The sequence below is a fragment of the Rhipicephalus microplus genome, chromosome 9 (assembly GCF_043290135.1).
Source record: "Rhipicephalus microplus isolate Deutch F79 chromosome 9, USDA_Rmic, whole genome shotgun sequence".
NCBI lineage: Eukaryota > Metazoa > Arthropoda > Arachnida > Ixodida > Ixodidae > Rhipicephalus > Rhipicephalus microplus.
The window spans coordinates 15,837,409-15,862,271 of NC_134708.1; the positions used below are offsets into that span (position 1 = coordinate 15,837,409).

General features: G+C 42.1%; 1 long non-coding RNA gene across 1 annotated transcript; it reads left to right on the top strand.

The window, feature by feature from the left end:
* The first annotated feature begins 19,363 nt into the window (after positions 1-19,363).
* On the top strand, positions 19,364-22,744 carry LOC142771266 (uncharacterized). Its single transcript, XR_012885852.1, has 2 exons — positions 19,364-19,416; positions 22,568-22,744. It is a non-coding gene; the product is annotated as an uncharacterized LOC142771266 (long non-coding RNA).
* Positions 22,745-24,863: the final 2,119 nt, after the last annotated feature.

Genomic DNA, 24,863 nt, shown 5'->3' on the forward strand with positions numbered 1-24,863 from the left:
GCGCTATTCGAAAATTGACTATTTTCTATTACTAGAGTTCAACCTTGACTGATGTATCATCTTACTTTATTGTCATGTGAGAGGCTTCGATTATGTCTTCCGAATAATCTAGAACTGCTTTCATGCCTACACTTTGATATCATGCCTTACTGCTGTACACCAGCTCTTTTTTTTCTTCGAAAGAACAAGAGAAGACTTGAGAACTAATTACACTGTAAGATATTGGAAACTGCTGAATGGGTCACTTCTATTCAAATAAACTTTGAACTGTTGTTTTACGAAGTTTAAGCATGTACCTGTAAGAGAGGAAGTTGCATATTATCAATGTTATAGATTTATAAAAGACGCACACAAAGGGCATCGCAATGAAGGTGAATTTGTTTAGTTTAACCACAATATAAAATACTTCTGTTCTTTATTACATCACACAACACCACCATTGCGCCATTGCATCACTATTGTATGCGTCCATGTCTTCTGTGATGACTCTAACACGTGCAAGTTTTTTTAGGCTACGAAATTTTGCCTCATCCGCCCTATTCACATCATCTAGGATTCAGTGGTTTCTTTCTTCTTTGCACGAACAGTACTGTTCGTGGGAACGTTTTCGGGGTGAGGAAGACGTCATCAATCATGTCGAGCTTTTTCTCAGGCCTAAACAGTTGAAGATGAAGAGTACTGCTTCAGTGATTTGCGCCAGCTTATGCATCTAAGGTAGAAAATCGTAGCTTTGGGGGGAGATTAGTCAGACACTTCACAAGTTTTCCCAAAGTTTTGTTTATTTGTCTCTCTTGTTTCATGCTCAAAATACAAACTTTATCAACCGCCCTAGTGTTCTATTTTCTTAACAAAATCTTGATGTTAGCGAACAATTCATTATGTTTTTGACATGAGTTTACTTTGAACGAAGTCTTTCCTTTCTTTAAGCAACTTGCCCATAATGAGCTCACAATACTTTCATAATAGATATGAATTTGCCCAATTTGTGGGCTTCAACTTTGGATTATAACCTAAAAAAACAAAATTGAATCAAGCTGACCTATAGAGACAGCCTTTCAAACAAAATAAAAGTTCAGAGGGTTGTCGAGGCTTCAAGGTATGGTATATCACTGAAAAGAAAATTCCGCACGGAGTGAGATTTCGTGAGACAAAAGCAGAGCTCTTGTCACCTTTCATTCAAATTTAATGACAATATTAAGTAAACAAATGCTAACCAACAGGTTCCCCAAGCCCGCGTTTCCCAAAATTTGATGCCCAATTAATCTTTTTAAGGCATCTCACAGCATTCAGTAAATTGACAATACACTATTTCAAGCACTTTCCTAGATAATTTACTCGAACAGGTGTGCAAACGACGTGCGGATATTTATGAAATAAGGTGACAGAAAAAGCCATTCCTTCTTATATCTAATCTTCCTTCAGCTTGGCTAACCTCCCTGTCCTTCCTCATTTATTGCTCCTCCTCCTTCCGAAAGCGGTTGCTGCGCGTCCATTTCACACCAGTTAACATGCACTATAGATTACCAAGCGACAACTCTTACTAGGTTATCACACACTGGAAAATTAAGCATATACAGATTAAGGATACTTATACTTGTTTAGCTCTCGACACTGATTTCCCAAGGTATCTGATTTCACAACACTTGTAGTCGGCTTGCTGTTATGTCATTTCGAAACAGCAGGTATGGAAGCCCCCTGATTGCAGCATTCAGTGCGTATGGAAACGTACCCTCTTGCTTGATATCGTAATTAACCTGGAAATATTAAAAATGGCCACTGAGGGCCACTTCAAATTTATCTAAACTTTATCTAAATCAGCCATAGGAAGCCAGTAGAACGTGCCAACTAGACAATAGTATGCCTGAAGGAGAAAGAGGTAAGAATAGTTATGAAAAACTGAGCTTGCGAATATGTATAAACAACTCATGTTTAGTATAAATAGTAAAGAGAACTCAGGTGGCCACTATAAAGAGCAACAAAGCCGTAGAAAAGTGATATAACTCTGAAATATGCTGCACGGCGATAGATGAGTGTCATGAAAATTGAACAAAAAATGAACTATAGTTTTGAGTTCTATGAGGGAAATTAAATTTCTCTGCTAAAAGGCAAAGCGTTCAGCGGCAGAGTGTAAATAAGGTTTAGTAATAAAAGGTCTTAGCAAGAAATTATTGAAATCAGAAAGTAATGCGAACGAATATTATAATTGGCCAAAAAGCAAACAGAGTATTCAAAACTGAAAAAGCTCTTACAGGTTGCTCATGCAGCGACCTAAACAAAGTAATTTTTTTTCTCATTTTTACAGGTTTGCAGATACTCAGGTGACCATCTGTGCGGTCCATTTTGTGATTGCACCCGTCGTCTATACGGATGGCGTTGTACTATACGATTTATGAATAGGTATAGTTAACTGGAATCTATGTCACATGCATGACGGCATTGGAAAATTGCGCAGGAAAGGGCAAGAGTCTCGTGTGTTCAGAGTTCGGCGAATGTTTGAGCACCCCAGCTGGTCGAAATTTCCGGGCCTTCCACTACGGCGTCTCTCACAATTGCATCGCCTAGTGGGGACGCATAACCCTAGCAGCTATTGTGCATTGTTAATCGTAAGGCATCAAATCAGCGCGGCAAAACTGAGTAAAATATTGTTTTACCTCGCCGTTCAAAAAAGCATGTGTGAATTCTTTGACCTAAATGCCGATGAAGATGGTGAACTAATCGATGGAACTCTACGGTCTCGTGCTCTTTCACAAGTTCTTTCACGGCACCCTCAGTCAAGCGCCATACATCGTACCCGCTGCACGCATTTCTCACCGCACCAGTCATCCGCAGCAGGTCGCGCGCCCACGTGCCCGAACTGCTCACTTCTCCGCTTCGTTCGTCCCCCGAACTGCCAAAGACTGGAACGGCCTTCCTGCTGACATTGCCGCCATCACCTGCCCATCATTGTTTCAGCAGCATATAACTAATCAATATGAAATGTCTATGTGAGAAGTTGTAACCCACCCCTTATGTAAGGCTTCCTTTGGGAAGCCCTTAAGGTAAATAAACTGAACTGAACTGAACGGTTTTCGTCACCGCATTTTTACTTAATTATTTAATTTTTATTTATTTATTTATTTATTTATTTATTTATTTATTTATTTATTTATTTATTTATTTATTTATTTATTTATTTATTTATTGCATACACAGGTGCACGGTTTGCCTGCGAGGTAAAGCAAAAGGAGTATTGACTCCCAACCGCGGCAAACGTATTTCAAGAAAAAAAGAATGCGACATTCCCATGTGATTCAATTAAGGCGCACGTTAAAGTACCCACCTGTGAATAACTTCGGCTACTGCAAGAGCGGGACTGTTTATTCAGTCGCGTAGGCAACAGGCTTTCATGGTACGGCTCATCTGTATGGTGTCTATAGCTAAGAAGGACCGACAACCTACCTTTGTAGTACCCTTTTTTTTTCTTTTTGCTCAACGGAAAGCTTATCGGGCACAGTATGTGATCACTCTATGAAAAAGCTGAAAACGCCATGAACCGTTTCTGAAAGAACCATTTCTATCATGTGCGAATGTAAATTTGCATAACGCTCATGACAACGTATGCTGCCCACAGTGAGCGCGACAACAGTTCGTCCTTTACCGCGGTGGCTTACTGCGCGGTTGTGTATACTCTGAGCGCATTCATGCATCACGGCTCGGCCCGATCCGCTGTTACTGCGAAGGCGGTGCCGTTTTTAAAGACGATAGTCTTTCTTGAAGACCTTCGCCACGAAAATTTTGGTCTGTCTGTCTGTACAATTGTCTGTTTTTCCACTCTGAACGGCATCGGATACTTGAAACGGCCGACCCCATGATCCGCAGCGCCCACCTATGTTTCTCAAGGTTGAGCATTCATGCTTGTGCAATTGTCAATTAAAGAGCAATTATTGGGCATGTCTGGGGCAACATAACAACACGTATATACTCTGTATGTGCGTCTCTTACTAAAACAGGCATACATAAGTAATTTTAAGGACCGTAGCGCTTATCACACTGCGCTGACCATGCAACGCTTGCACGGAAAGGCGAGTGTTTCCAACGCTTTGGTAAAACGAAACGGTGGTGGCACCTACCCGTCGCCTTGCGTTCTACACCGTATCACCTCTGAGACGGGCGCGCACACCCGTCTCAGAGCCGTGCGTCTTGTTTCCTAAAACAACTGCCAGATGGCGCTTATGTCTCAAATGTGACGAGACTTGATGCATTCGTTCGCTTCCGCTGCACACTCGAGGCACTCTAACGTAGCGCCTCCAGAATACTATTCACCGATTTTCTTGCCCAGAACATCAAATAAATGTCTTATTCTCTCTCTCCGCACGCAAGACTATCGTCTTTCGACGACATTTGCAGATTACATGCAGATACGGGGCCAATTTTTTCACATGGCAACTCCTTTTTACCAGGTAAGCAGCACAGTATAGAGCGGGTATAGATAATAATACACATACTCTGATCTTGAAGATTATTTATGCAGTGCATGACGGCAACAGAATACATACGTACAGCGAAGTGATCGACTCGATAATCCTGATTCAAGACTCTACCACAAGGCTTCGCAACAGACCGACGTTTTGTCACTATCAAACAAGAATAAAAATATGAATATTTCACTTATTGCGCAATCGAGGCTGTAATCTGTCGTTATATTTTATTGTTTGTTCATTTTTACCAGAGCCTGGTTCGAATATTTTGCCAGTTTATTGTTTTTTTTTCTAAGTTGTATCACGAGTGAATGAAATGAATCAAGCGGCTCGAGTGTGAAAGAAAGTACGCTAGAATAAACCTTAATTTTTTTAATTAATCGCAGAAATATGCGGGCCGGGATGTTTTAGAAAAACCAGTATACCAACTTTATTTGAGAAGAGAGCTCCTTATGAACTCTTTTCAGACTGCACTGCGCATTTTTGCCTTCGCAACTGTCTAATTTATTGGATGCCTTATTTGCCTGAATAGCAGAAATCCCCATCCACTGTGGAATCCATGTACCATAAACGGTTTTGACACTGAGATTCAAGAGTGAACTAACGCACAGTTAGATCAATCAAGTGAATCAACACTGCATAGACCAACCGAGTTATGTGCCGACAATGAGTGATGTCTGGAGCAAATAAAAACAACAAAACAAATCAATTGTGTCAAGAGTCATTCAAACGATAACGAAAAAAATGTGTTGCAGAGAATACGCTTTCGGCTGATCCTACAGCGATAGCTAAAATAAAACAATCATATATTTTTCGCATAGACAGCATCTACAAGTGGCACACCATATTCCTAATAATACAAAAACGCAGCTGTAAACAGATTTAGCTTTAGTACATAAGTACCTCACCCTAATATTATCGTACGTCGCAACTACAAATGAAAGAGACATCAGCCCAAACGTCTTGCGTTTAGAAACGTTTATGAAGATGACCCATAATACCTTCCTAGCATATAAATAGGTGCATAATCTAAAAGGTCGCCTAGTCACTAAGCGTAGTGACTAAATAAGCTAGTTTGATTCTCAATGCGGCTGCATTCTAATGGCTATAATGATTACACTAGAAACATTTGTCACGGTTAGTCACTGTTATCGAGCAGCCTCTGCGCATCATTATTGCACCGTAATCCCACGGCATCTGGCAAAACTGCGGCATGACGTGATCGCAAGACACACTTGTCAGAGTATGCTTTCGTCTGGTTGCCTAACGTCCTGCGTATCGATTGTTCTCGAGTGATTGAAAAAGCATTGTTTCAAAGCAGTACTGAATGAAGGGTGTGGTACTCACTTTGTGGTCTATTTGTCTCTTGTACGACGTATTATGTTGATGAGAACCACTGTCCTTATCAACCTCTTGCCTTCTTGACATCCTGAGCATTCGAATTACGAATCCGCGTAGAAAGGTATAGCTGCCGACTGGGGCGAATCTCCGGGTCTGGAACTCGGCCAAGCTGTAACCTGGGTGAGCAAAGCGCACGGCTTGTTCTGGTGGACACTGCTGGTCCCTCTCATTAGAAAATTATCTCCCAGAAACAGTTTAGGCAGCCTCACACAAATGCACGTTATAATTTAGATTATAAGCACAAATTTAACGAATACTCAAATTATAAGCTGCATGGGCAAGGCGGTTCTTCTTCGAAAGCCTTCAACTTTCTGCGCGATTAGTATACTTATATGGAGGAAAAGGTTACACCACACATATACTGTCATCTATATATAGCAGCTCAGGAAGGTCAATAGCGTTGCGAACACATGAATAGAGCTCAGTTTTATTTGTGGTGCCACGTTATTTCTTTTTTGAACAATAGTCTAACAATAGCAGCCTTCAGAGCGGGAGTTTGTTTTGACTGTATACTATCAGAACACCGGATCACGACAGAGCAAAGTACCTTTGAAAGCGTCCAATCACGTCCAACTTATAAGTGTGAGTATGACTTTGAGTTTGAGTTTAGTTTATTTACCACGTACAGGTGTACAGTAAGAGGCTGGGACAGAGGAAAAAAGTTGTATGAAACAGCTTGACAAAGCCCCATATCCCCATGGAAACTGTGGCAACAAAAACGGCGAAATCAAATTAAACACAGGACAGTTTAAACCAGCAATGCATATGCTTTGCGTCAGAACAAAAACTTTAAACAAACTATACTAACCAAAAACGCACATGCTATACATCGAAAAAAAGAAGTAATCAAACAGAAAATAATACTACAGGAAATAATAAGTGCATGGTATAAACACAATTTTGCTAATACATTGAGAAAATGCAGTCCTGAGAAACGTCGTCGTCCTGTGCAAACCTATTTATGAAAAATAAATATGTGCTCTTTAACTTCCGAAAAAGTTCCAATGGGCTGGAAATAAACCCACCATAGCAGACATAGATTTAACTCCACATATATGAAATAAAAAAAACGAACAGAAATAAAGTGAACAATCAGATTGCTGATTATCTCCGCAGAAGACTTCCCACTCCTATACTTCTCAATAAAGGACTTTTATTTTCCTCCATTGAACATAATTACACAGTTATACAGGTAGGTTATAACGCTTTGAATAAGCGAAGTGTAAACATCAGAAAATGAAAGGAGAAAACATTATATCAATTGGCACCAAGCAAGAAGTTATTTAAATGAGCTTATATGAGCTTATGATGAAAATTTTTCTTACGAGAACTCCTCAGAGTATGAAATGCAGTCGTCTTGATAGTGACCTTAGCAGGATTTATCAGTAATAACACCTAGTTTCATGGGAGAATGCATCTATATCATCATCCCAGTAAATAATTTACTAAACACTGTTCGCTTTAAACTTTTTTCATTCGTCAGGCACTTCACAATGGTAACCAATTGAGTTTAAAATGTGATGGTCGAAACAATGACAGTCGCGAAAAGTTCAGCCTTCCTTTAGGTATTAGCCCGCTGCTGAAAAGTGTGGTGTCATTGAACTTGAATTATTGGTCTTGGTGAGCCAGAAGGCCATCACGAATGCAAATAATTTAGGTTCTTCTGGAATTTGCGAGATGCTCGAGTGCATATTTTGTGAATTAAAGTCATTTTAATATATTAATGTTGTTACCTAGAATCATTAAAAACTTCAAATTTCCTATATATTTCAGATTACTTAAATATATTTCACCTCATGATTTATATAATATCAATAAGCCCAACGCTTTAATGTATTTACACACTACACCCTTACAACATTATTAGATGTTTCTCGACGGTTTTTTTTTCTTGCTGAAGTACACAAGACTCGTATTTCTCGCACCCTATTTATGTAAAAACTGATTTCAGCACAGCAGCGTCATTTCTTGTCAAGACCTTGGTGTGGCTACCTGCATTCAATGTCGGCTGTGAAGTTTGGACTCGTCCTCATGCTCGCACTCACAGCCATGGTAAGGTAAGTCTTGTTCGCATTGGTTCTACCTTTTAGGTTCTAGGTCGCCTGTCGAAGCGAACACAGCGCTAAAGGACTTGAAATATCGGCGAGCCATACTGCTTGCTTGGTATTGGCGCAAAGAGGTCACGTATTGCATGGACAGTGCTGGATTAAGAACAGGTTTACTTGCATTGGCTCGATGCGTGATGCAATGCTACCTCTAATCTTTTTTTCCCCCTCCATGATTGAATCGCTACACTGTTATTGACAACAGACGCCTCTAAAAAAGCAATACAGTCGCTACTTGGGCTGGTTGGTAATGCTCTCTGTCCTTTATGTCTTATTTGTGAAAACGCTTCCTGCGCACTTAAGAAAGTGTAATTCTTTCAAAAAGCTAAAAAGACTTCGTTCGGAGATCGTGTGCATGCTGGGCTAGCACTTGCACTGCGGCTGGCTTCGCTTGTCGTAACAGGGCGGTGGCCGTTTTGCTTGGTTCGCGACGCCTGAGATGCACTACGTGGTATGCGTATTTTGAGATTTTTTATTGGTACGAATACAAGGATGTGACATGTGTTTAGTATACAAAAGGACGTCCCAAAGTCAAAGACTGTATCGGGACCTCCTGTTAAGGGCGAATTGAGGCAAATTGCGGTATAGCACCCGAGTGCTGGCAGTTTCTGTGGCAATGTGTAACGAAACTTGTTGAAAGCTACATTCTGACAACTGCGAATCGCCGTAACTTCAGACACAGTTGTCGCTACCCCAAATCGAAAGTGCACTCATTATTTGCATTAGCCAGTATCGTAATCCTTGGTGAGGTTTTTTTTTTTTTATGGACAGAATGTCTTGAGGCTGTTTCACATGCCGTGATTGCATCGAAAAAAAATCGTTCCATTCGCTCTAATCGCCGTGTTCGTAACCACCACTAATGGCGGTTTCGTTTCACATGGACCGCGAACGGTCCGCGATTCTCGCTCTGCAAATGGAGCGGCGAGCAACGTTTCTTGCCACCGTTCGTTGTGGCAGACAATAGAACTTTTCAAATATAATGTCGCAACCTACGCGTCATGATATTATTATGTTTCCATGTACGGTAACAGAGAGCACTTGTGTTTCGTCATTTAAGAACACTTTGCAATCTCACTACACTTTAAAATACGCACCAGAGGCCATTACCAAAACAAACACGTCAACGCGCAATTTAGACAGCTTGGCCGGCCCGACCCTATTTCGACAGGTCCCAAACAGAAATCGCTCTCGCGGCTGCGATCATAGGGAAAATTTTCAACAAGTTGGTAGCTAGCCGCAGACCGCTGCGGCGGGAGTGAACTGCCCCACTTTTTTTTTTCGCTGCAAGCAAATTCGCAGCCTGAAAATTGCTAGTTTTGTGTCATGTGAAACAGCCTTCAGAGATATATCTTCAGTGTCGTATTAACACCATAGCTTTTATACACTCGTTTCGCGAGAATTACGGTGTCGGCACCACAGGTATTGGTCGTGAGCGGAAAATCAATGTTGTCTGCGAGTGAGAATTCAAGGTGAATGCAATGAATAAAAACCCACTAGCCTTGTGAGATGAGAACCCACGAATTAGCCCAGAATTGAATCAAGCAGCTATACTTTACCACTGCAGTGCCTGCAAGTGCTGCCCGAAAACCCGCCACAAGAATGTTATGCACTGGGCGGAGCCTCCTTAACGTATCTCATGCTGCACTGCAAAATTGTAAAATCGCACCACGTGTCCAAAACATGTGAATACGAGTGGTTCTGCTCCCTCATCACACTGAGACCTCGAGCGCGTTACACCTTACGGCCCCATAGTGAGTGTTTCGACAATTTGCGAAATGAATTACGGCACAGCGGGCACTTCGCAACAGTAATCGCAGTAGGCATTCTATCGTTTGAAAGCACCAAAGTCACGCGCAATAGCATTTCCTTCCTTGCGGCGTGGTTGACGGCGATGAACATGGGGACAGAGTATGCACTTTCTTTCTTCAATTTTGTGTATAAAAACTATTGAACTGTCCGAACTAATTGTGAACGCCTCCTCGAATTGTAATTCATCTGTAAGTGTCAGTACTCAAAGAATAAATAAATAAACTTTTAATAAAGAAGTAAATAAATAAATAAATAAATACCATGTTCCACTCCCGAACGCCAAGTCAAGTGTCCTCCAAGTTTTTTTTATTTTTTGCTTGTCTTTTTTGTGTTACTACAGTTCCCTTGTATACTTCTCTTTAGGAGTGTCGCTGCTGGCAAAGTGCTACACAGCCATTGTGTTGGTAGGGTAAGTAGATATTTCTCATTGCAGTCATTGCATCACGTGTAACCTCATATTCTGCCTCTAGAAGGTCTCTATGTCGACTCTTTGTATTTATGTCGTAGGTTTTATTTATGCTACCTTGAATACCATCCGTATCATGATATGGCTTGCGCGTAGCTCTCGGGGCGGGTAACGGACGACGAGCAAAAACATAGATAGAGGTGCTCACTACATGTAAAATTCTATTTCCACAAGGCGAAGAAGGAAAGCAGGCTGTGCGCAATATCTCATCACGGATTCCTGAAGTAGCTCACGAACGCTTTACTATCCCAATTTCCAGAAGGAGGCTCTTAAGCGTCCGTGCCTGCTCTGAGCGTTCGTGAGCTTTGTAGGAGTCAAAGGGGTACATAATAGGGCAAAGTTTGAAAACAGAGCTCAGAGAAATTAGAACACAGGTCCGAGAAAAGAAGTAGGTAGGTAGGTAGGTAGGTAGGTAGGTAGGTAGGTAGGTAGGTAGGTAGGTAGGTAGGTAGGTAGGTAGGTAGGTAGGTAGGTAGGTAGGTAGGTAGGTAGGTAGGTAGGTGGGTAGGTAGGTAGGTAGGTAGGTAGGTAGGTAGGTAGGTAGGTAGGTAGGTAGGTAGGTAGGTAGGTAGGTAGGTAGGTAGGTAGGTAGGTAGGTAGGTAGGTAGGTAGGTAGGTAGGTAGGTAGGTAGGTACGAAAAGAGAAGGAAGGAAGGAAGGAAGGAAGAAAGGAAGGAAGGAAGGAAGGAAGGAAGGAAGGAAGGAAGGAAGGAAGGAAGGAAGGAAGGAAGGAAGGAAGGAAGGAAGGAAGGAAGGAAGGAAGCAACAAAATGGAGAGAGGTTAACCAGAAAGGCATCCAGTTGACTACCCTGCACTGGGGGAACAAGGAAGGGAACAAGAAAGATGAAAAAGAGAGAAGAGAAGGATGAAGCAGAAAGGTCAGGCGGTAAACTTCAACTGTTTATTCGAAACAACAGGCCACCAGATTATAATTCTCCACTCATGCGTGCATCCAAATCAGTGCAATAAGAACGTAAATACAAATAAGTACACACGCATGCGCAGAGAGCTGTATAACTGTAGAATGGACAACTGTAGAAACAGCACAAGGGCAAACTCGAGCATAGAGCTCCATAATACGCGTTTTTCTTCGCATTTTTCCAGCGCTGCAACAGACCAGGTGACCCGAGGTGCGGACCATTCTGCGAGTGCACGCTCAGGTTCACCAGGCGCTCTTGCACTCCACGATTTATGAACCGGCGTGCGTAGCTCCCAGCTACATTGCGTGACAACATAGATCGTTTACGCAGGAAAATCAAGCGAAATAAAGTTTGCAACCACTCTTTAAGTAAAAAGATTCTTCCAATTATTTAGCTTCCCTGTTATTAAACTGAGCGATGGGGTCGTACGATTTTACTAGCCGATGTCAAGAGTATCGTCTCGCGCACTGCACACCACATTGTCGTTCTATCTGCGGTATTGCATTACAGCGCACGGTATGCGAGCTAAATGGTTGCTTTCTCGTCACACAAGCGCCGTAATGTATTTGCAGCGGCACTAGCTGGAACCCGCGAGAGGGTATTTGGTACGTAACTTGTCAAAATTATGTCAGCACGCTGTTATATATATATAAGTCAAAGATCCACCTCAAGCCCTAAAGACTCGTTGCAACACTTTCACTAGCAACCATGAAATTAATTTACTAAGGAACTTAATGCCTCAAGAATTTACCACCACAAAGTTTTAGAATCCGTCCAGTGCGAGCAAAGTTGCAAAGATATTTCACAGGCCCGACTAAACGAATGTAAGTTAAGCAGAGAGGGCACATGGGGAAAGAAGATACGTCACACATGCCTCGCCACCATGAGCACTTTATTTTTTTTCGAAGCGATCACACGGATTTTCGAAGCGATCACACGTGAACAAATGCATTCGTCCGCTTGCGTGAAATTATATCTGTTTTACGGAGAGGTACGTGGCGAAGAGGAGATAGCGCTTGGAGAAAGCCTAGTAAAGGCAAGAAAGAAACTAAAGTCTCTCTTTTGAACTGGGGTGAGCTTGTGGACCCTTTAAAGAACCCAAGGTGACCAAAACTACCTGAAGCATTCCCCTACTGCGTTCCTCATACCTTCAGTGCCTCTCAAGCGTTAAATCCCATAAACAAACCTAAAGCCTAAACATTTTTATTATATTGGTCATCAAACCATTCGTTAAGTTTACATATTCCCCTGAAACTAGTTCATAACATATACATTGCTGCATGTTGTTAGGCACCTACCGAAGTCTTGCGCCGATTCCTGCAGCCCCGCCGCGGTGGTCTAGTGGCTAAGGTACTCGGCTGCTGACCCGCAGGTCGCGGGTGCGATTCCCGGCTGCAGCGGCAGCATTTCCGATGGAGGCGGAAATGTTGTAGGCCCGTGTACTCAGATTTGGGTGCACGTTAAAGAACCCCAGGTGGTCAAAATTTCCGTAGCCCTCCACTACGGCGTCTCTCATAATCAAATGGTGGTTTTGGGACGTTAAACCCCACAAATCAATCAATCATGCTCTTATGAATTCTGCCACACCAACTGACAAGCCAAACGCGCGAAGCTAAACGCGCCATGCAACGCTGGCTGCACGTGTCACCACACCACGCGCTGGAAAAAGAAGGCTGGTGGTTTTTTTTCAAAGGAGCGGCACGCGGCGAAACGCATAAAGAAGACGTTGACGAGGTGTTTCACTGGGGAGCTCACGACAGCCTTTGTGTATTCAGTTGATGGGCACAAGTTTGCCATAAATAAATGGTTGTTTTAGCTTCCGTCGTTGTATTTGTTCGTTACAATATATACTATTGCGGGGTTTCGGCCAATGGTAATGCCGCTGTAAGGGTATACACCTTGAAATGTATACCCTGAAGAAGCCAACGTTCATTTCTAAGCTGTGCTTTTGTTTCCTGCCGAATCACTCCACATAGCAATGCGACACGATGCAGCTGGATGGTCAGCGTTCTGGCTCTTGTTCTAACACGAACCAGATTTGCCATTAGGTACCTAGCAGAGACGATGGCATAATTCGCACGCGATGCAAATGGTCTTACTGACATGGTCGTCAGCTTGCCCGCCACATATTAACAGCTTCCCAAGAAACAGAAGCACGACTAGGACCAGCGGTATCGTGACAAATGGATTCCCTGAACGGTGTAAGAATAGAGGGGCCTTTGACAGGCAGTCATATCTGCCTTTATGTAAACCCTTCATCCTAGGCAATGATTGTTTGAATGAAGTTAAAATTTAACTTCCTTTGTACAACACGCAACCGGTAGGCCTTTCTGAGAAGATGCTCTCTTTACACAGGCCCACACCACGTGCTTCGAGAAGCGTCGTTTGGTAAATAAAAATTGTTCCTTAAAATCACAAAGCCTTTTCTGCTCCGGCATCCTGTGACGTCATTAATAAATCAAGTCTCAAGCGCCACCATTTTTCTGTTGCTGTCGCCCCTTATAGAAGCGAAGGGTCGACGCGTAGGCCACAAAGGTTTGTGTTGCGTTTCTTTGGCCGGCTGTAGCAGTGCATAATGGGATATACTCTGAAATACGTCTGCGCGAAAGGTGAAAAAGCCGGAGTTCACGTGGGAGCTGTGCTATGGTATACTACTCAATCAGTCCACGTAACAATACTAGTGTTTTAGAAAACTGGAAATTGGTTACAAAAAGTCACCTTTCCGAGCCTGTGCCGTAAGTGAAAACCTTTTTATATGCCAGCACATCTATTAGCCAGCTGATAACGACTTTCTTCAGTCCACCACGGTAGATCAGTGGCTAGGGTGCACGGCTGCTGACCCAAAGTCTGCAGAGGCGGATGCATTTCCATGGATTGCTATGCGCCGTTTAACGTCCCAAAACCACCATATGATTATGAGAGATGCCGTAGCGGGGGGCTCCAGAAATTTCGACCACCTGGTGTTCTTTACCGTGCACCCAAATCTGAGCACACGGGCCTGCATTTCGGCCTCCATCGAAAATGCAGCCGCCGCAGCTGGGATTTGATCACGTGACCTGCGGGTCAGCAGCTGAGTATATTAGCCACTAGACCACCGTGGCGCGGTGGTCTAGTGCATTTCCATGAGGGCGAAATTTTTCGTGCATTTCTGCGAAGGCGAAATGGTATAACGCCCGTGGACCGTGCGATATCAGTTCCCGTTACAGAACACCAGGTGGTGAAAATTTCCGGAGCCCTACATTATATTCATATCGTGTTATGGTCACAAAACCCCACATGTTACTATAACAACTTCACTAAGAGTGTTCACTTTTGCGCATTATTCATATCAAACATTACTCTATGACACACACGTAACTATAAAAGCGTCACGGCAATCAAACTTGAGAACACTTCGCATATATTTAGATTCCACCCTCCGGCTCATAAATGTGATATCGTTTATAAATAAATATTGTCATAGCTACTCGTTGTGGTTTGTGTTGAAGATAAACACGAGCTGGACAAGCACGTGCTTCTGCAATAGTGCCCCATTTGAGGCCACTGACAAGGCATCGAGACCATCCACTGGCAGACACTTTTAACACACGACCCAATGTTGCTTACTCAGAAGCTGTAATGTCGCACCGAGATCTGCTGCCGAGATCTGCTGCCGAGATCTGCTGCCGGAGATAACATGCACCACATGTTATCTCCGACATGCCACACTGGACGATTCCTAAGCTGATCGTTCGACTTTCGATCCCAGGGAAAGAAAAAAGCCAAAAATACGACTGCTGCTCTTAATCATTTAACTTAGTCGTATACTGACGATATGTACGGATATACAGTACACATTTTTGCAGATGGCTCTGTCACGCAGAGCTCCTCAGCAGCAGCTTTCACTGTGCCTCAAATGGGAATCACTCAACGCTTCAAAATAGCACACCGGACATCATCTACTGCCACCGAGCTGACCGGCATCCAACAACCTGCGTGCTACACTTTACAGCAGTGTCCGGCGAAATAGACATTATTTTGCGACTCCAAGCAGGCACTTCAGCTAATTAGAAACTACATGAAACAAGACACTGCATACAGACCTCTGGTGTGTGACATAATGAATATGTTGAATGATGCGTTTCAATCCGGACATACTATTGCGTTGCAATGAATTCCCGATCATTGTGGCATAGCTGGGAAGGGACAAGCTGATGCAGAAGCGAAAATGGTACACACTTGTGGCGAAGTGATATCGATTCACTTTTTCTGATATTACATCAACGCCTTGCTGTTTAAAAGTATGAAGACATCTATGCAAGGACTGTGGAATGGTCCGGATTATCGCCACAAGAGCATTTACAGGCTTGACTCTTGTGTTTTTCGCTTCCCATTCCGACTAAGCAGGGACCAAGAAACGTTACTATATAGACTGCGGCTGGGTGTTGCATACACGCGACGATATTATGCAAGATTAGACAAGAGCAAAATCCTAACTGCAACTTGTGTAACACGCCAAAAAACAATCACATCTTGTGTGTGTGTCCTTCATACGCCGTTGAAAGACAATCTCTTAAGCGCCTCACAGGTGACCAAGACTGCCGACCCTTTTTGGAAGAGAAACTTTTTGGTGCTTGGGAACGTGTGGATCACGCCCAACGCAGTTTAGAAGGCCTCCTCACATTTCTAAGCAAGACAGGTTTATATTCCCGTCTTTAGAGAATCTGCTAATGTAGAGACTTTTGTGCGTGTACTACACCAAACGAGACATTGTGTGCAGTGACTCAATGTGCTATACCACAATCACCCCATCATCATACCCTCCTCCTTCTTTCCGTTTTCCCTTACCCCGTGAGGAGTAGCAAGCCAGAAACCCGCTTTCAAGGCCGACCTCTCCTTCTTCTTGTTTGTTTGTTTGTTTGTATCCTTTAATCCATGGCTCGTACCCACTCTGGGGGATTGGCCAAGAGAACAAATAGTCTCATATGAACGATAACTGCACTATTGCCTACAACGAAAAAAAAAGGGGGTGGGGGAGTTGTATAGTTAAGACAGTATGTTGGAAAAAAAGAGACTCTCCTCAGTAAACTTCTTCTTCTTCTTCTTCTTCTTCTTCTTCTTCTTCTTCTTCTTCTTCTTCTTCTTCTTCTTCTTCTTCTTCTTCTTCTTCTTCTTCTTCTTCTTCTTCTTCTTCTTCTTCTATTGTCATAGCTGAACAGGACGGAGACGGCAACAGTGACAGCTTTGCTCACGTTTCCTTCACGCCTGCCATTGGTGATTACTTTTTAATTTGTATAAGTAGGTTCTGTTCACAACTTTTTCTCAATATCTGTTTTCAAATGATTAACGACATTTCGCACTAGTATCGGCAAAAAGATGCGCTCCTCGATTATCGAAACTTCGAGGAACCATAATGCGATTCTCTACCGTTCTTTCCTTTTTTTCTCAATATCACGCGAATGAAAAACGATGTATGGGGTTGGTTTTGATCTTTACACCAGATTCTGCGTTTATATATATAGACACGCAAGTTTCAGTGTCATATTGCAATCTGAAAGAAATATATTGTCAAGCAACAGACATTAATATGTTGCCCGTGAAGTTTAGACTAATCCTCATCCTTGTATTTGCCGTAATGGTCAAGTAAGAAATCTCATTGGTTGTACATTCCGAATTCTTCAACTGGCTTTTTCTGTCATTATCAATTCTGATGCTCGTTTCTTACTTTCCTTGTATTCATTCTTTCTTGTTTTTTTTTTCGAGCAATATTGCATCAACACTCTCACAGTAGCATAATAAATGTTCTCAGATTATTGAGGGAAGGCTCTCAATTATAAAAGCTTATTTTGAATTCCTGCGTGAGTGGTAAAATTTCGATGGTCCGGTTGAATGGCTCCTCACTGAAAACTGATGAAATTATCCGAATGAGTTCAAAGGGCAGCGTTAGGTAGCTTGGTAGCCATTCCTGCTGGTTAAGTGGTGTGAGTATCGGCCTGTAGGGAACATCGCAACGAGTACGAATATTTCATTTATGCACATGACGTGCATTACACTTATGCCTTCTTTCCCAACGTTTTCTGCTGGAGATGAAGCCTGTTCAGAAGAAATTGTCATCTCTCCAATCCATTTTTTTTCTCACCAGTCAAACCGCAATGCGAATAAGCTAAACCTGCTTAGGAAAAAATTCGGGAGATCCCACGTACCTGGGAATCTACGTTATGCGAAACATGCGGAGGGGAGGTGACCGTGTTGTAATTTTTTTTATTGAGCGACACGTCATGAAATGACGCTAAAGATATGTACGAATTTCGCACGCACAGACGTATGTTAAAGAGTTCCAGATGTTTGTATAACGAGTTATTTTTCCTTGCACAATGATGCCGAATGAAACATGCGAATTAGCAACCCCAGAAGATAATATAAAGCGCTGATGCTCGTGAAGATGTTGGCCCTGGACACTGCTACATAAATCAACTTCAGAGCATGGCACCTAACCAGAATCGACGTTAACCCGAAGTTCTATCAAAGGAGTGCCTACGTAATGTTTATTAAATTGGGTAGACAGCGCTGCAATTACTATTGACGTTTCATAAAGATTAGCGTCTATTTGAAAAATAGTTCAGAGACCTGGTGCACCTCTGTGGTAGAATGATTGACTGCCACGCTGAATGCTTGGATTCGATTCCTGCTGGGACCCTGAAATTTATTATTTGCAATCGTCATGGGGTCAACGCTGGCTATCTCAGGTTTTCCTGAACACTGAAATTTATTATATGCATTTGATGACTCGACGCTACTGATGTCGGGTATTGCTTAATGCTCAGGCATTAATATTACCCATGTGTGTCTTGTCGTTCCTAGGTAAATAATAAGTGTTAATCACCTATGGCACATACCCACATACCCGCCCATGAGTATGTGCCACTGTCTGACGGGAAGTGTTTGATGACGTACGCGATGGGATTGTGACATTATTCATGTGTTGACCAGATTCATGTGTTAAAGACCAGCCATGCTAAGGGGGTGACCACGAGAGCAGCCAAACGTAAGCGGCTAGATAGATAGATAGATAGATAGATAGATAGATAGATAGATAGATAGATAGATAGATAGATAGATAGATAGATAGATAGATAGATAGATAGATAGATAGATAGATAGATAGATAGATAGATAGATAGATAGATAGATAGATAGATAGATAGATAGATAGATAGATAGATAGATAGATAGATAGATAGATAGATACGCTCGAAGTCACCGAAGTTCGCTAAGAAATGCTTTGAATTTAAAATTAACAAACGTGCACTGTCATTGAATCAAAGAAAACTCGGCGATGTTGCACACACAGTGAAAGCTGCTGGGCTGTGGTTCTGTATACCTTTCATTATTTAATGTAATATTTTTTTTATATTTCTGTGATTATGTATGGAAGTCTGATATTACGTTTTTTTTTTTTTGCAAAGTAGAGGTGTGTGGTAGAGGACCTATGGTAGCCTCTGCCACATCTGCTTTAGCTAGTGTGACTTTAGGCTCATATTCACGCTGGAGCCCCCCTTTCCCATTTCCACTATGTGGCTACTGCTTCATCCACGACCGAAGCAGATCATCTGTGAATGGCCTGTCTGTGCATGTGTCCGGAAACCGGACAGTCATTTGTTATGAGGCCCAGCCTTCGAACAATTCCACCTTTAAAAGAGTCAACTTGTCTCGCAATCCGACGCAGCGAGTATGCACCGTCGATTATTACCCTGAATGAGCACGCGCCGCAGTTCATAAATGTCCCTGCTGATGCACCTCCAAGCGTAAGTTCGTTCACTTTGAACCTAGCGCTGTTGCGATTTTGACATTCTTGAACATTTCAATAAAGAAAGTCTAAATTTAAAGGGTGGTTTTCTTTGTTAGGCGCATTATCAATGGCATCTAACAGAGAGTATTGCCAAGGAAAGTATAGGAGCGTTGTTAGAAGTAGTTGTAATGTAAATGAGAAGAACAAACAGTGGACGAAAAGGTAACTGCCAGTAGCAAGTCATATTTTCTTCCACTTTTCCTTCGCATTTACATTACAATTACTTATTATAACATCCCCCTATACTTTCCTCAGCATTCTTGTCTGCTAGATGTCATCAATCTTTCGACACTTCGATGTACTTTGTTTTACTGACAATGAGAAAAAATGCCCTAGGGCTATTCAAAGCTTACCATTTGTTCTCGTCTATTTTGTAGAAATATCTCAAGTGTGAGTCACTTCCCCCGCCGCTTATATTGCGAAGGTCGAGTAAGTAACAATACATTCTCAGTGCAGTTCTTTTCTTGCATGAAATCATTCATGTGTCGACATTTGTATTAATGATTAACTTAGTTACAGTGGAACGCAGACAAGGAGAAAGGAAGAAAAGTATCTTGTCTGTGTTGAGCTGCAGCCAACTAAAGCATGAATTCCAGCCAACTGGCCCAACTTGCCATCTTGCTGTCACTGGTAGCCCATTTTACGAGTGCTTGGTATTTTAAAGACGATAGTCTTTCTTGGGGACCTTTGATGCAAAACCTTGGGTTTTTCTGTCTGTCTGTCTGTCTGTCTGTCTGTCTGTCTGTCCGTCTGTCTGTGCATTTGTCTGTTTGTCCACCGGCAGCCAACCCCATCCGCAGCGCCCACCAATGTTGCACAAGAATTAGTATTCATACGTGTGCGATGGTCAATTAAAAAGCAATTATTGCACATATCTAAGGCACCATAACAACACGTATGCATTCTGCATGTTCGTCTTTTACTAGAAAAGGCATACATAAGTAATTCTAAAGACCGTAGCACTTATCACGCTTCGCTGACCATGCAACGCTTGCACGAAAAAGCGAGTGTTTCGAACGCTTTGCTAAGATGACACGGTGGTGGCATCTACCCGTCGCCTTGCGTTCTACACCTTATCACCTCTGAGACGGGCGCGCACGCCCATCTCAGGGTCACGCGCTTTGTTTTCCAAACAAAACTGCCAGATGGCGCTCATGTCTCACGTGTGACGTGACTTGATGCGCTCGTTCACCTCCGCTGCACGCTCGAGTGCCTCCAGAATACCATCAAATAAATATTTGATGGTATTCATCAAATAAATATAGAACATCAAATAAATAGTTTGTTCACTCTCTCCTCACGCAAGACTATCGTCTTTTGACGACATTTGCAGATTACATGCAGATACGGGGCCAATTTTTATTTTGATTTTTATAACGTGCCAAAGTGCGTTTTGAGCAACCATGAAACAGTCTTTCTACTCATCTATCCCATTGTACTCTAAAGTTAGTACGCGCTTTGTAGAACAGCATACCTCGCATGACGTTTGCGCGCCCTTGCGGGACCGCGAAAAAACCAACGAGAAAAAAAAAAGCTTCGTGCATACATGTAACATAATGCACTATGCTCGAATGAAACCAAACTACGATCGGTTTAAACACTAAGTGGATGACTACCCAGTTATAAAGATGGTACTCACTCACTATTACAAGAATCGGATCTTGTCTGCCGTGGTACAGAGACCTTTTCCTTTCGCCAGCCTTGTGTTGAGAATGAACCAACGTGGCGTAGAAGATAGATTATTTGAGAAGCTCCTGCTGCTTGAGTGCAATTAAAATGGCAGCCTTGTCAAAAACGTTGCTCTTGTGTACATATTAAGCGTATATTTTTCCTAAATCACTGGTCTTCGCTATTAATTCGAGATATTTCCTCGAAATACCCTATTGACTGCATAACTCATTTTTTTATCAAGTATGTCAACTTCGGGGCCCCAGTGCTTGTTATTGTTATTGTTTTAATATAGCGTACTATTTTACAGTAATTGATACGTGCAAGTATCTCATTATTGCCAACTATATGCTTCATGCTCTCTCCCCCTCCCCCACTCTTCGTACAAAAATATCTCTGTAATCACGCTGAGAGTACCACAATAAATAATAAACTGTTAGTTCTAGTGCACTGCACCTTCACGTTTAGCTAAACTTAATGGATGTATTTGTGGAGTACAAGCAAACCTGAAATAAACAAAAAGTTTTCCAGCAATTTATGCCTGTATACCTAATACGGGACACTTTTTATTCCCTTTGGAAAAGCATCTCTGAAGTATTACGGCAAATGCTTCTCAGTTTCTGTTTTTTTTAGGCTTCTAACGCATTTGTTTTGATATCTGTATCTCAGAATACCTTTCTTATTTTCTGTGCCCCAAGTTGAAAATATAATTAGACAGCCCCGACTATCTCTCTACGCATTCTATATTTATTTGCTCGAAATTTTTTGTGTTGTTGAATTTCTTATCATGGTAAACAGAACTATTATGTTTTTGTAGTGACTGAGCATAACGGCAAGTATTCTTGGACTTGCTTAAATGAATACTTTGCTATTTTTAATAGTATTGTCGCGACACTATAGAGCTTGAGTCAAATCACTCCCTTGAAAGAGTTCCAGAGTAGCCTGAAGTTTGGTTTATGTCATTCGACTGACTTAAACTTTACCAGCCAGACTCGTCTGACTCCTTCGAAATTCATGACGTCCTCCTTCCAATTATATTGATTGATTTGTAGGGTTTAACGTCCCAAAACCACCATTTGATTATGAGAGACGCCGTAGTGGAGGGCTCCGGAAATTTTGACCACCTGGGGTTCTTTAACGTGCACCCAAATCTGAGTACACGGGCCTACAACATTTCCGCCTCCATCGGAAATGCAGCCGCCGCAGCCGGGAATCGAACCCGCGACCTGCGGGTCAGCAGCCGAGTACCTTAGCCACTAGACCACCACGGCGGGGCACTCCTTCCAATTATAGTCTTCTAACTCTTGCTAAGAGAATCAAGGTACTATTATAAAGCACCAGGACTTTCAGCAAAGACGAGAGTTCTTGTGTTTTTTCAGAGTCGTATTTGTAGCAACTCAGTAGTCCCAGAACGAAAAGTCACACATACCCTTTTTCTATTTGAGCGTGTGACGACTAATAAATTACATCAAGAGCGCAATAAAAAATTTATTTGTTAAAAGATAACGTTGAAAGGTGGATAGTATAGGCAGCTTAAAATTTAAGATCTTAGCACAATCCTTTGAGGGGATATTTGGCGCTTATCTAAAGTAACTTTTGTGAAACAAAACAAAACAATAAAGACGCAGACGCTGTGTCTTGTCGGCTTACTTTCTGTCGTTTTGTTGAGCTAGACGCAGTCATCATGCTGATTCTTCACATAATCAAGCCTATAGAAGCGGAAAATAATTGCATTATCAAAATTAAACTAAAGAATGCCAAATCATGGCTTATCGAAGCTAATTTAGAGTGATAATAAGAAAGCTTATTTGTTTCACTGTGATGGTGAGGGTGAATGAAGAAAAGAACAAACGTTGCAGCTGCACACTCAACTACTCAATGATATAATAACTTTTTTTTCTCGTTATTCTAGCGTTGCAACCATCCAGGTGACAAAATGTGCGGAATAATGTGTGATTGCATTGGACCTATTTGCTTGGGCAGAAGACGGATTTTTACTCGTAAATGGGTGTAACATGAGCCTACATCGTACGATGACATGTCCCGCCTGGTCACGAACACTGAGTAAAATAAAATTTACCACCACTGACTGGACGTAGTTAATTTAAATCCTTTCAGCTCAGAGGTGGCGGTGTCGTCAGAGATAAATGCTGCGAACGAAATTTCTTCACCAGAAAGTTTGTCGCTCACGTTGGTTGAAATAAATACCGACGCGTTGTTCCGGTGATAAATAACTATTTAATTATTAACAAACAAAATGGCGACACATATACACAATGAGTAAAAGAGGTCTTCTCGACACGGAGGGCGATTTGCGACTGGCTCCGTTACCACGTCGTCTTCTCCACTCTCTTTTTCCTCTGATGGTCAAGCGTTGTCCAGTGCTCTCTTTTTTCTTCCCCTGCAGCTGCCCCTCGGTGTCAGGTTACAACCAGCACAGCGCATTCCGAGCTCGTCCTCGAGGCTGTAAAACGGGCCGTTTCCCTGGGCTTGGGGACCGTATACTAACTTTCTCCTGCATCTCCTTCTTCCGAGAATTTCGTTCGCAACAATAAATACACGAAATAATAAGTGTTTTTTCGGCAAATGGCGGCTGCTGATATGGATGTACACCACTGATTATATTCAGGCAAATTTAATTAAAACCAACAAGCAATGGTGACTTAGTCGTTCGGCGCTGAGAAACAGCACAAGATACTTTCCTTATCTCGAAACAGTGGTGCTTCCTGATGACTGGTTGTGTGCCAAAGTAATTCCTATTCATAAAAGTGGGAACAAACAACTCATGAGCGTCACAGGCCAATATCACTAACAAGCACATGCCACAAGCTAATGGGGCATATCATAGATAACGCCCTTATGAATTATCTAAAAGAAAATATTTTCTGCTTTACCCGAACCAACACGGCTTTAGAAGGAAGCTTTCGACCACCACTCAACTTTCAGAGATTACTCATGACTTTGCTTCAGCTATTAATTCTAGATAGCGAATATATGCCATATTTATTGATTTTTCTAAGTCATTCAACCACGTCCTGCACTAATTGCTCACACAAAAAATTTTAATCATTTGGAGTTAACTCAAAAATAGTCCATTGAATCGCTGCTTATCTTTCCAACCCTACCCACTATGTTTCTTTTAACAATACCATGCCCAACCGCGCTGACGTCTTTTCTGGTGTTCGCCAGAGATCCATAATAGGACCAACACTGTTTTTCTTTGCATCGATGACATTTACACTGCTACAGAAGCAGGCATTAAAACGCGGCCTTTTGCAGATTACTGCGTCATACACTTTCCCACTAGCACAACAGAAGACCCGGTGAAACTTGACAAACTTTGGAAAAGGGTGTAAAAAACACGGTATAAGTGCAGACAAAACCACGTGCATTACCAATTCCCATAGAAAGACACCACTCCACTTTCAGTACACCTTCTCTGGGGCAGACATCAAGCACGTGAACAGCGCAAAGCACCTGGGGGTCCCAATAACTTCATCTTCAAAGTTGGATGCCCAAATTAATCAAATTTCGGCACGTGAATTTAAACAACTATGTTTTTTTAAGGCGTAAACTGACTGGAACTTCTTCTCAAGTTAAACTAACAGAGTACGAAACGCTCATTATAGACCTGTCCTAAAATACGCAGCAATAGTTTATAACCTATCTTTAAAGAACATGATTGATGCATTGGAAAAAAATTCAAAACAGGGTTCTTAGACTCATTTTGTACAAGTACAACAAGTAGCAGACTGTTTCTGCACTGCGTTTGCAAGCACATGTCGCAACTCTTGCGAGCCGACAACAATTAGCTAGTCCGACGTTTCTCTTTCTTCTTTCAAGCAACCTGGCAAATTTAAATAAGGTTGATTACCTAAAAGCTCCAAACTGTCACTCCAGTGGAACTAACAACGACAAATGCATACGCTCAATCTTGCCACGTTATAACACGCTGAAGTATTCTTTTTTTAGCAGTTATATAGATGTGGAATACTTTGCCGAATGACGTCGTCAGTGCTTAGCCACGTGAATCATTTTGATTGCTGCTGGCAATTCATTCAGAGGCAACGCAATAGGTTCTGCGGTATCTGTGCCCGAAATAAAGGCAGAAACAATGTATCGCGCATGTACTCGCACTTTGCTACTCGTGCTTAACGGCATGCATTTGTGTGTCAATTATTTTACCGTTTCATGTTAAGATGCTAACA